Consider the following 12,296-nt stretch of genomic DNA (forward strand, 5'->3'; position numbering starts at 1 on the left):
TTTATGGAATGACCCACCCATTTCCTTGCATGGCCCTTAATAAACCTTTCTCTGTCCAATCTCTGACATTTTCATATTGTTTGGCTTCACTGTGTGTCAGGCACATGGACTTGTGTTTCTGTAACATGTCTATTCTTCTTTGGGAAAATGCCTATTCAGGTCCCCTGCCAATTTTTAAATTGAGTTCTTTTTTTGATGTTGAATTATATGAATTTTTGGTATATTTTAGATATTAACTCCTTAGCAGATATATTGTTTGTAAGTATCTTCTCCCATTCAGTAGGCTGCCTTTTTGTTTTGTTATTAGTTTTTCACTGTGCAAAAGCTTTTTAGTTTGATGTAGTTCCAGTTTGTTTATTTTTGCTTTTGTTTCCCTTGACTGATTAGACATATCCCAAAAATATTGCTAAGAGTGATATCAAAGAGCATACTGCCTATGTTTTCTTCTAGAAATTTTATGCTCTCAGGTCTTGTTTAAGTTTTCAGTCATTTTGAACTTATTTTTGTATATGGCATAAGAAAGTAGTCCAATTTGATTCTTTTGCATGTGGCTGTCCAGCTTTCCCAACACCTTTGATTGAAGTGGATGTCTTTTCTCCATTGTATATTCTTACCTCCTTTGTTGTAGGTGAATTGCCCATATGTGTGGGTTCATTACTGAACTTTCTATTCTGTTTCATTGATCTATGTGTCTGTTTTTGTGCCAGTATCATCCTGTTTTGATGACTGCAGCTTTGTAGTATAGTTTGAAATCAGGGAATGTGATACCTCTAGCTTTGTTCTTTTTCAAGATTGTTTTGGCTATGTGGGGTCTTTCATGTTTCCACACAAGGTTTAAAGTAATTTGTTCTAGTTCTGTGAAAAATGCCATTGGTAATTTGATAGGGATTGCACTGAATCTGTAGACTACCTTGGGTAGTATGCCATTTTAACAATATTAATTCTTCCAATCTATGAGCACTGTATATCTTTCTGTTTATTTGTGTTCTTTTTACTTTTATAATCAGGCCACTAGGGAACTTAAAATTATGTATGTGACTAGCATTTGTTGCTTATATTTCTGTTCAATAGTATATAAAGTTGGTATAGATGTTATATTCTAGATATTTAAAATATATAGACCTATTTCTTATTTTTTTCTCTTATCTTCCCTCCCTTCTTATAAATATACCTGTAATGTTGTCCTGTTGAGGAGAAGGTAAGACATAATGTGTTTATTCAATGATCAACTCCCTAGTGATCAACCAACCACACTTCTCATTATAGGTAGTTGCCATGCACTTCTGTGAAAGCTCCCAAGATACCAAATTAGTAAAAGCTGGATTATATGAGACCATATTTTTTATGTGCTGAAGTTAAACCAACTGGCAATCTTGAGAATTCACTGAACCCGGAAAAAGTGTATTGAGAATCTGCTAAAAAGAGTTTGAAATAAATTTCAGCAATCCTTGTTTTCAAGTACGAATTCTTTTGAAACTTGTTACTATCAGTCAGTGAGAATTTAATATTATCAAAGTGTTGAGCAGTATTATGCATTGTAAAAAACTGGATGCTATTTTCAAGTCTATGGAGGTGAATTCAGTCCAGGAAATGTTCTGTCCTTTATTATTTTGTTTGGTATAGCATCAGGCACATGGTTTATTTGCAAACTTGTTTTGTGGCAGCATTTTAAAATTTCAGAAGCTTTTATTATAAAAGTAACACTTTACTCATATGAACTTGGACAATGCAAAATCATAAATGCCTAATTTTAATGTAATGTCTCTCATAATTGTGTCTATATTAAATATAGTAATATATAGCTTTTAGTAGACAATAAATAGAACATGTGTAAGGGTTTTTGCTACATCTCATAAAAGACAGAAACCACACTGAGTGAGGGCCACATTTATCCAGTTTTTCCTTCCTGGGCACTGTCAATCCTCTGTCATTGCATATTTTTCCAAGCAAAAAGCAACAGTCTTGGGCTGAGGAGTTAAGAGTTCAGAGTTTGGGGCTGCCAGAGTGACTGGATATGGAAATAGAAAATCCAAGAAAGGAAGCACAAAAGGAAATGCCTCAAAAATCCTTGGATTTAACAATGTCACAAGATACAAAGTTAACATAAAAAAGCCAGTTGTATTTCTGTATATTGTTGTTGTTGATCAGTCATTCAGTTGTGTCCGAATCTTTGTTACTCCATGGACTGCAGCACACCAGGCTTCCCTGTCCTTCACCATCTCCTGGAGTTTGCTCAAACTCATGTCCACTGAGTCAGAGATGCCATCCAACCATCTCATCCTCTGTCGTCCCCTTCTCCTCCTGCCCTCAATCTTTCCTAACATCAGGGTTTTTTCCAGTGAGTCAGCTCTTCGCATCAGGTGGCCAAAGTATTGGAGCTTCAGCTTCAACATCAGTCTTTCCAGTGAATATTCAAGGTTGATTTCATTTAGGATTGACTGGTTGGATCTCCTTGCTGTACAAGGGACTCTGCAGTCTTCTCTAGCACCACAGTTCAAAAGCATCAATTCTTTGATTTTTCAGCCTACTTTATGGTCCGACTCTCATATCCATACATGACTACTGGAAAACCATAGCTTTGATTAGACAGACCTTTTGTGGCAAAGCAATATCTCTGCTTTTTAATATGCTGTAGTTTGTCATTGGTTTTCTTGTAAGGAGCAAGCGTCTTTTAATTTCCTGGCTGCAGTCACCATCCGCAGTGATTTTGGAACACAAGAAAATAAAATTTGTCACAGTTTCCACTTTTTCCCTTTCTATTTAGCAACAAACAATTAGAAAATGAAATTTATAAAAAATAATTTGCATGATTGCACTAAAAATATGAAATCCTTAAGTGAAGAAACTCTACACTGGAAACCAGAAAACTTTACAGAGAGAAATTAAAGACAAAATAAATGGAGAGAAGTGCCATGTTCATAGATTAGAAGGCTCAATACTGTTAAGATGTTAATACTCTGAAACCCTGGTCTCTAGTCAATGCAATCTCAATCAAAATCCCAAGTGGTTTTATTAAAATAGAAAGTGCTAGTCTGATTCTAAAATTCATATGAAAATACCAAGAAACTAGAATAGCTAAAACAATTTTTAAAATAACAAATTTGGAGAACTTACAGTACATGATTTCAAGACTTATTATAAAGCAGTAGAAATTAAATCAATGTCATATTGGCATAGGCCTTCCCTAGTGGCTCACCGGTAAAGAATCTACCTGCTAATGCAGGAGATGCAGGTTTGGTCAGGAAGATCCCCTAGAGAAATAATAAACGTGACAGCAGAATGAAGTGCTCCTCTCTTCTACATTAAGATTCATCTCTCCTGTAATTTCCTAAAAACAGGACAATTTCTCAGTGAATTCAAGTGAAAAGTTCTTGGTGGTTTTCAGTAGAAATGTGTAATAATATATTGTTTGTGTTGTGCTCAGTTGTGTCTGACTCTTTGTGACCCTTTGGACTATAGCCCACCAGTTTCCTCTGTCCATGGGATTTTTCTGGCAAGAATACTGGGGCGGTTGTCATTTCCTCCACCAGTGGATCTTCCTGACCCAGGGATCGAATCCGTGTCTCCTGCACTGCAGGTGGATTCTTTAACCTCTGAGCCATTGGGGAAGCCCAGCTTTTCCCAAACAAAAGTGAGTGTGTGCTAGGCATTTTCCTATTTAGCCTGTCATTTGAGTTCTATAATAATATGAGCACAGGTTGAAGTTGTAGATACTCCCTGCATTACAGCTTTATTTTACTCCATTTATAGCTGTAAAATAAGCTTAGCACTACTTGAATCCTAATTTCAAAGATTTCCAGTTGCAAAGTTGGCAAAACTATTGTTGGGGGCGTGTATCAAGAATCTTGCTTTTCATTCCACCCTGCTCCCCTCCCCACTTGGAAGGAATGTATTTATTTATAAGAATTAAAATTATCTGTGGAGTGATGTAGGAAATATTAAATGTAAATTTTACTGTGAAGTTTGCAATAGCCACAGGCATCGATTTTATTTCTGAATATAGAAAAAAGATTTGAATAAATGAAATGCTTTGATTTTAGGCTTTTCTTCTTTTATTAAAAAAAAAAGAGTTTACTTGAGACAGGACTTCAAAGGTAGTGTTTATAAAGAGTTTTATACACTGGAATTTTAAAGGATATTCTTTAAAGCTTTCCTAGGCTTATTGGAGAAAAACAGAAACACTAATAAATCTGTACAAATTTCTTCATTCTAGTGTGGAGACTTAATATGCTGGTTTTAAAGATGAACTTATAAAATGCTTTGTGAGCACACTTCATGCTTATTAGCTTGCTTAACAGCTGGTGGTTACCTTGAGCCTTTTTATGGCTAGAGGTGAGATGATCAGAGGAAGATTTAGGAATACCACACTCTCTGTCTCTACCTTCTCTTGGTCCAGATCTTTATGTCCACTTACCTGAACTGTTAGATTAGCCTGTTGCCTGACTTTCTGTGTGAAATAGCCATCCCCATTGTTCCTAACCCGCAGAACACTGGGGTATTCCCCTGAATGTAAATTAGATTCAGATACCTCTGGTATCTAAAACTCATCTGATTTTTGTTCACACTTATTTTTCTAGTCCTTTCTACTAGTGCTCCTTCTCATACTCTCTACACCAAGTCAAATTTTCTCCTCACAATTTGTGCAGTAAAGCCCACATGTGCTCCGCAGTGAGTTTCGCCATGATGTTCCCTCTGTGTGGAACATCTCTGTGCTTTGTTCCCTACTTCTGTTCTGTATGTTGAAATCCTACCCATAGATCAAATCTCTCCTTCCTCCATGAAGCCACCCTAGGATCTCCCTAGTTGAGTGGAATGCTCTTTCTGCATACTGGGTAAGCTTGTACCTTTATTGTAGTAATTATCACAATTCATCTTGTGTGCTGGTTAGTCTTATTTTTCCTATAATGAAGATAAATCTTCATGTCTTGTAAGTATTTTTTTTAAACCCAATAATGCTTAGCAAAATTAGAGATGCAAATATTTTTTGAATTCATGAATCACTGAATTTGGTATGTTTGTTTTCCTCCAATTACTGAATTCAGTATAGTACTACTTGCTATGTATATTGATTGTTTTCTATTTATTAAATAGTTTTTCTATGGCTTACTCATGTTTCTCTGATTACTTTTATTATTTTAAACTTAAAGAAAGTTGAAAAGATAGTTCAAGAAACATCTATATACCCTTTATCCAGATTTACTAAGTATTTACATTTTGTTCCAATTGCTTTATTCTCTGCCTCTGTCTGCTTGAACTTGGAAGCATTATGTTGCTTTCCTAAGGATAAGATCCTTCTCTGACACAACCATAGTATAATGATCAAAAAAGGATATTTTACATTGATATTGTATTCCTGTCTAATCTACAGTTCATAATCAAATTTCATCAGTTCAAAGAATGACCTTTATAGCTATGTGGTGGTGACAGAGTCGCTAGGTCTTATCTGACTTTTTGCAACTCTATAGCCCACTAGGCTTCTCAGTTCATGGGATTTCCAGGGCAGGAATACTGGAGTGGGTTGCAATTGTCTTCTGTAGGGGATCTTTCTGACCCAGGGATAAATCCCAAGTCTGAGCCACCAGGAGCTACTTTCCTCCCTAATTTAGTATTAATATATAATCTTGCATTCCAGATTGCCTTTTCTTGTCATGTCTCTGTAGCCTTCTTCCATCTGGAATAGTTCCTCAGTCTTGTCTTTATTGATTATGATATATTGAAGAGTATTTTGTCGAACGTTCCTTGAATTGGGCTTGTGGGATGCTCCGGAGTTAAATAGCACATGTAATGTTATGTCCTTCCCTGTACATCCTGTTAGGAAGCATGTGATATCAGTTTGCCCCAGTATTGATGATGTAAACTTTGATCATTTCATTAAGCTTATCAGGACCCTCCACTCTAAAATTACCAATTCCCTTTGGAATCAATTAGTACTTTGTGGTCGATACATTTGAACTCCAAGTATTCTGGTTCTCACTGAACTTTTACTTACTAGGTACAAACTGCTATGTATAAAATAAATAAGCTACAAGAATATATTGTAAATCACAGGGAATATAGCCAATATTTTATACTGGCTTTAAATGGAGTATAGTGTATAAAAGTTTTGAATCCCTATGTTATACATCTGAAACTAATATATTATAAATGAGCTATACCTCAAAACAAAAGCATGTTTAGCCACTGACTTTAGCAACCATTAATGGTTTTCTGACTGTTATTTTTGTTTCTCTACTTATTAGTTGAACTTCTATTGATAAGAAGGCCTTTATTGGTGCCAAGACTATACAGTAGAAACAGAACAGTCTCTTCAATAAATAGTGGTATGAAAGCTAGGCAGCCACATGCAAAAGAAAGCAACTGGACTGTTATCTTATACCATACTCAAAAATTAACTCAAAATGGATAAAAGACTTGAATGTTAAGACCCAAACCCATAAAACTAGAAGAAAACATATGTGGTAATTTCTTTGGCGGCAGTTGAATGATACTTTTGTATCTGACAATAAAAGCAACGATATCAAAACCAAAAATAAGTAAGTGGGACCATGTCAAACTAAAAAGCTTCTGCTGAGTAAAGGAGACCACCAGAAAATGAAATGGCAACCTACTGAGTGAGAGAAAATATTTACAAATTTTGTATCTAATAAAAGATTAATGTCCAAAAGGTATAGAGAACTCACATAACTCAACATCAATAAAGCAATGTGATTAAAAAATAGGCAGATGAACTGAGTAGACATGTTCCCAAAGAAGACATATAGATGGCCAATGGGTGTATGAAAAGATGTTCAATGTTACTATCAATCATCATCATCTATTATCAGGGAAATGCAAATCAAAACCACACTGAGATGTCACCCCACACCTGCCAGAAAGGTTATTATCAAGAAGACAAGAAGGTGTTGGCAAGGAAGTGAAGAAATAGGGAGACTTTGTGCACTGCTGGTAGGTATGTAAATTGGTGCAGCTACTATGGGAAACAGTATGGAGGTGCCTCAAAAAATTAAAATAGAGCTGCCATATGATTCAACAATTCCACTTCTGAATATTTATCTAAAGAAAACAAAAACACTAACTCAAAAATTTACATTGCCCCAGTGTTCACGGGAGCATTATTAATAGTAACCAAGATATAGAAACAACCTAACTGTCCATCAGTAGATGACTTGGTAAACAATGTGTGGTATGTAAAATCATTGAAATAGTGTTCAGCCTCAAAATAGAGGGAACTCTTGCTATTTGAGACAACATACATAGATCTCTGTGGCATCATGCTAAGTGAAATATGTGAGATGGAAAAAGATCAATACTTTATGTATCTCATTTGTAAGCATATGTGTACATGCATGCTTAGTCATGTCTGACTCTGTGTGACTCCATGGACCATAGCCCACCAGGCTCCTCTGTCTGTAGAATTCTCCAGGCAAGAATACTGGAGTGGATTGCCTTTCCCTTCTCCAGGGGATATTCCTGACCCAGGGATTGAACCCGGGTCTCCTGTATTGCAGGCAAATTCTTTACCATCTGAGCCACCAGGGAAACTCACTCATTTATATGTGGAGTCTTAAAAAAATATCTCACCAACATAGAACAGTTTGATGGTTGCCAGAGGGAGAAAGTGTATGAGTGGGTGAAATGGCTAAAGGTGGTCAAAAGTTCAAATTTCCAGTTATAAATAGGTCATTAAAGTGTAACACAGTATGGTTACTATAGTTAATACTGCATTGCATATTTGAAAGTTGCTAAGAGTAAATTTTAAAACTCTCATTGTAAGAAAAATTTTATGTCAGATGACAGCTGTTAATTGGACTTACTATGATTATCATTTTGCATGTATACAAATCTTGTCCACCTGGAACTAATGCCGTGCAGTAGACCTGGGTTCCATCCCTGGGGTGGGAAGATCCCCTGGAGGGGAGGGCATGGGAGCCACTCCAGTATTCTTGCCTGGAGAATCACCACGGACAGAGGAGCCTGGCGGGCTACGGTCCACGGGGTCACAAAGCGTCGGACACAACTGAGCCACTAAGCACAGCATGACACTGCAATAAAAACCTTTTATTTATTTATTTATGGACTGATGGATTCTTATTTTAGTCAGTAATTTTGATTGTTTTCATTCACATATTGACTCAGATTCAGCTAATCAAAGCCCCTTCAGACTCGCTATTGTGTCACTTTTACCAGTTTCATTTATTTTTTGAACATTTCCTTATTGTATAGCACAAGATGTTCTAGGCTTATTGTATACTTTTCCTGCCTCAGCCCTTGAATTAGCCTTTTCTCCTTGAAGAAACCAAGAAACCTTGGTTCTTTTAATGAAGGATGGTATTTAGAACTGAGATCTGGGAGCCAAGCATGTTTCTTCTACTGGGTATCATTTTTTTCTAGATCTTCTTAGAAGACAAAGCTGGAAAATTTATGCTTGTGTGTGTATATACATGCACACATGCACGCACACACACATATATATCCTATTTATTTCTAAACTTAACTGTTCACGTGAAAAGCTATAAATTTATATTGGTAATTTCAATTCAATCAGACAACACAGATTACTTCCATATTTTTCTCGTTTCTGTATTTGTAACTCCCTTTTGTAGTAGTGAGAAACCTGGTTTCAATATGTTGAGTGTTTATGCTTATTTGGTCAAGTCTAGAGTGCGTAGCGGAGAAGGCAATGGCACCCCACTCCAGTACTTTTGCCTAGAAAATCCCATGGACGGAGGAGCCTGGTAGGCTGCAATCCATGGGGGTCGCTAGAGTTGGACACGACTGAGCGACTTCACTTTCACTTTTCACTCTCATGCATTGGAGAAGGAAATGGCATCCCACTCCAGTGTTCTTGCCTGGAGAATCCCAGGGACAGGAAGCCTGGTGGGCTGCCGTCTATGGGGTTGCACAGAGTTGGACACGACTGAAGCAACTTAGTAGCAGCAGCAGCATCAGAGTGCGTAGAGGAGAAGGCAATAGCACCCCACTCCAGTACTCTTGCTTGGAAAATCCCATGGACGGAGGAGCCTGGTAGGCTGCAGTCCATGGGGTCACTAAGAGTCAGACAGGACTGGGCGACTTCACGTTCACTTTTCACTTTCATGCTTTGGAGAAGGAAATGACAACCCACTCCAGTGTTCTTGCCTGGAGAATCCCAGGGACGGCGGAGCCTGGTAGGAGGCTGTCTATGGGGTCGCATAGAGTTGACACGACTGAAGTGACTTAGCAGTAGCAGTAGAGTGTGTAGAAAGCAGTTTCAGAGTTGCTGTTCCCATACCACTGTGTTCCTTTCCAGTTAATCCTCTCTTCAACCCTGCTACCAAGAGACATCAACTTTTCTGACACTGTTTACCATAGTTTAGTTTTGCCTGTTCTAGAACTATATATAAATGGAATTATATTGTACATATTTCTTTTGTGTGTATCTGGCTTCTCATGTTTTTGAGATTCATTCACACTTATGTATGTATCAGCAGTTTCTTTTAATCCTGGGCAGTATTCCCTGGTGTAATTGTACCACAATTTGTTTATCCATTCTTTGGTTGATGGGCATTTGGGTTGACTCTAGATTTTAGCTATTTTGAATAAAGTAAGTGGCTCTGAAGATTTTTACCCAAATCTTTTTTGTGGACATTTTGTTTTCATATTTTGGGTTAGAATTTTAGGAGTAGAATAGCTGAATCATTGTGTAGGTGTTAACTTGACTGTATCAGAAACTGCAGAACCCTTGTTCCTAAATGATTGTTTCAACTTATCACTTCCACCTGCAAGATATGAGTGTTCCATTTGCTTCACATCCTTGTTAACATTCTGCATTTTTAGTCTATTTAGTTGTAGCTTTTCCAGTGGATGTGTAGTAGTACCTCATTGTGATTTTAATCTTCATTTTCCTGATGATCAGTGAGGAAAATTTTTTTATATATATGTATCGATCATTTGTGGAGAAGGCAATGGCACCCACTCCAGTACTCTTGCCGGGAAAATCCCAGGGACGGGGAGCCTGGTGGGCTGCTGTCTCTGGGGTCGCACAGAGTCGGACACGACTGAAGCGACTTAGCAGCAGCAGCAGCATTGATCATTTGTATATTTTGGTCAAATTTCTGTGGATATCTGGGACTGATTTTATTTATTTATTTTTTAAAATTTATTTTTATTTAAAAAATATATTTATTTTAATTGGAGGTTAATTACTTTACAATATTGTATTGGTTTTGCCATACATCAATATGAATCCGCCACGGGTATACATGTGTTCCCCATCCTGAATCCCCCCTCCCACCTCCTTCCCTGTACCATCCCTCTGGGTCATCCCAGTGCACAAGCCCAAAGCATCCTGTATCCTGCATCAAACCTGGACTGGCAATTTGTTTCTTATATGATATTATACATGTTTCAATGCCATTCTCCCAAATCAACCCACCCTCTCCCTCTCCCACAGAGTCCAAAAGACTGTTCTATACATCTGTGTCTCTTTTGCTGTGGGACTGATTTTATTAGTTGTTTTTCTTTTCATTACTGAGTTGTAGGAACTCTTTTTATATTCTGACTTTGAATTATTTTCTAGAAGTGTGTTTTCAGAGTATTTTCTCCAAGTCTGTGACTTGCCTATTCTCTTTTTTCTTGTTGAGCCAGACTTCTAAATTTCAATGAAGTCTAATTTACCTTTTTCCCCCTTCTTTTTGAATCGTTGGATTCTGTATCTGTTAAAGAAATCTTTACCTATTGTGAAGATATTCGCTTGTTTTCTTCTAAAAGCTTTATACTTTTTAACATTTAGGTATATGATCCATCTTGAATTAATTTTTTATATAGCTTTACTCATAGGGGTTGAGGTTTATTTTTCCATATGAGTATTCTGTTGTCCAGCATCATCTGTTAAAAAAGACTCTCTTCTTCCTATTTAATTACTTTGGCACTATTTGAGCAGTTAGTTGCTTGTGCGAGTTTCCTGAATAATTTTAATTATAAACATGGCTTTCATTTTCATTGAGCTGTTACTTTATATTTTAAGCAGCATTCATAAAAACCTTTACTCACGTTTCACCTATAGGGACAGTTTGCTGTGGTTTGACTACTTTCTTCATCAAATGCCAGGATAAGTTGGTGTGTGTTTTGCCCTGGGATGACCTCTATCACTGAGGTCTAAAATATGTACCTTCTGTTTCTTTCAACATTGTCCTTTTGCTAATATGAAAGGATTCCTGCGTAGTTTCTTTCTCACCTTGTTTAGAAAATAAAGACCTAAATAATGTAGTAAATCAGTCTTTCATTTTTAACCAAGCATTATATGCTATGATGCTTATAGTAAGTAAATTTTTAAAAAGTGAAAACAGTTGGCAAACTTTTCACCCACCTCCTTTCCTCTCCTTTGTTTTTGTTCATCTATTCAGTGTATGTGTATTGAGCTCCTATTGTAGGCTGCCTCACTGTGGGTCCCTGAGGATGAATGGCAATTGGCTTTTTGTAATCACATTTCATAAACCTTAGAGAACAGACACGGCTGAAATTTGCCATGATGGGTACCTGCACTCAGCCTATAAAATATGCACACACATGCATGTAGATTCCTCCTCACTCTTTGGAAGAGTGAGGAAGCTGCCTTAGAGATCTCATTACTAGTGGCTCTGGGCTATTGTGAAGCGAAGTCTGAGCTCTCCATACAGCTTACTGTTTAGGATTCATTTTCCCAAGGTTAACAATTTTCTTTTGTAGTCTAATATTTATTCTTTGGAGGAGAATACTTGAAATCGTCTCATTTTTCTCTGTTTTAAGACCTTTCAGCATAGCAGTTTTAGGACTTCCTCTCCCATTAGTGGCTTTCACAGTGAGAATGCGCTGTCTGTAATTAGGCCTACAGCTGATGATGGGCCTCCAGTAGCCATCAGCATGCATCCTTGAGAGTGTGTGTTAGGGAAAAATGTGTCGAGTGACTGTTATCTCTAATCCACCGGAGCCGAGCAAGAATAATGGCAGATGACAGGGCAGGCTCAGGCCCAGTGCTCCCAGAAAGAGTTGCTTTCTGCAGCATCTTGTGTCAAAGATGCTTTGAGTTTGTGGACAGAGACCTTGGCTGACCGGGCAGCAGTATTATGTTTGGGATGTGGACACGTATTGAATTTGTATTAGCTTCTTTTGTAAGGCAAAGTGCAAGTACATAATGAAATAAGTAATGTGTGTAGAAACATTGATTTTTGTTTCATCCTGGTTCACAGAGGCCAGGTCTGTTCCTGACTGGATGTTTCAAAGGGGGCTGATCTTTAGCCTGCAGCTATTTTGCATTCATTTTGGAAACAACCACATTC

At 37.4% G+C, this 12,296-nt stretch overlaps 1 protein-coding gene across 6 annotated transcripts in view; it reads left to right on the plus strand.

The window, feature by feature from the left end:
- ELAPOR2 (endosome-lysosome associated apoptosis and autophagy regulator family member 2) overlaps positions 1–12,296 on the plus strand; it is a 222,447-nt gene that overhangs the window by 46,475 nt on the left and 163,676 nt on the right. Inside the window, exon 1 of one of the 6 annotated variants that reach the window (XM_061413756.1) lies at positions 6,838–6,945. The exons of the other annotated variants lie outside the window; for them this stretch is intronic. The gene's annotated coding sequence lies outside the window, so the exon portion shown is untranslated. Of the gene's footprint in view, positions 1–6,837; positions 6,946–12,296 lie in introns of those variants that run through there. 6 annotated transcript variants of the gene reach the window in all.

The sequence above is a fragment of the Bos javanicus genome, chromosome 4 (assembly GCF_032452875.1).
Source record: "Bos javanicus breed banteng chromosome 4, ARS-OSU_banteng_1.0, whole genome shotgun sequence".
NCBI lineage: Eukaryota > Metazoa > Chordata > Mammalia > Artiodactyla > Bovidae > Bos > Bos javanicus.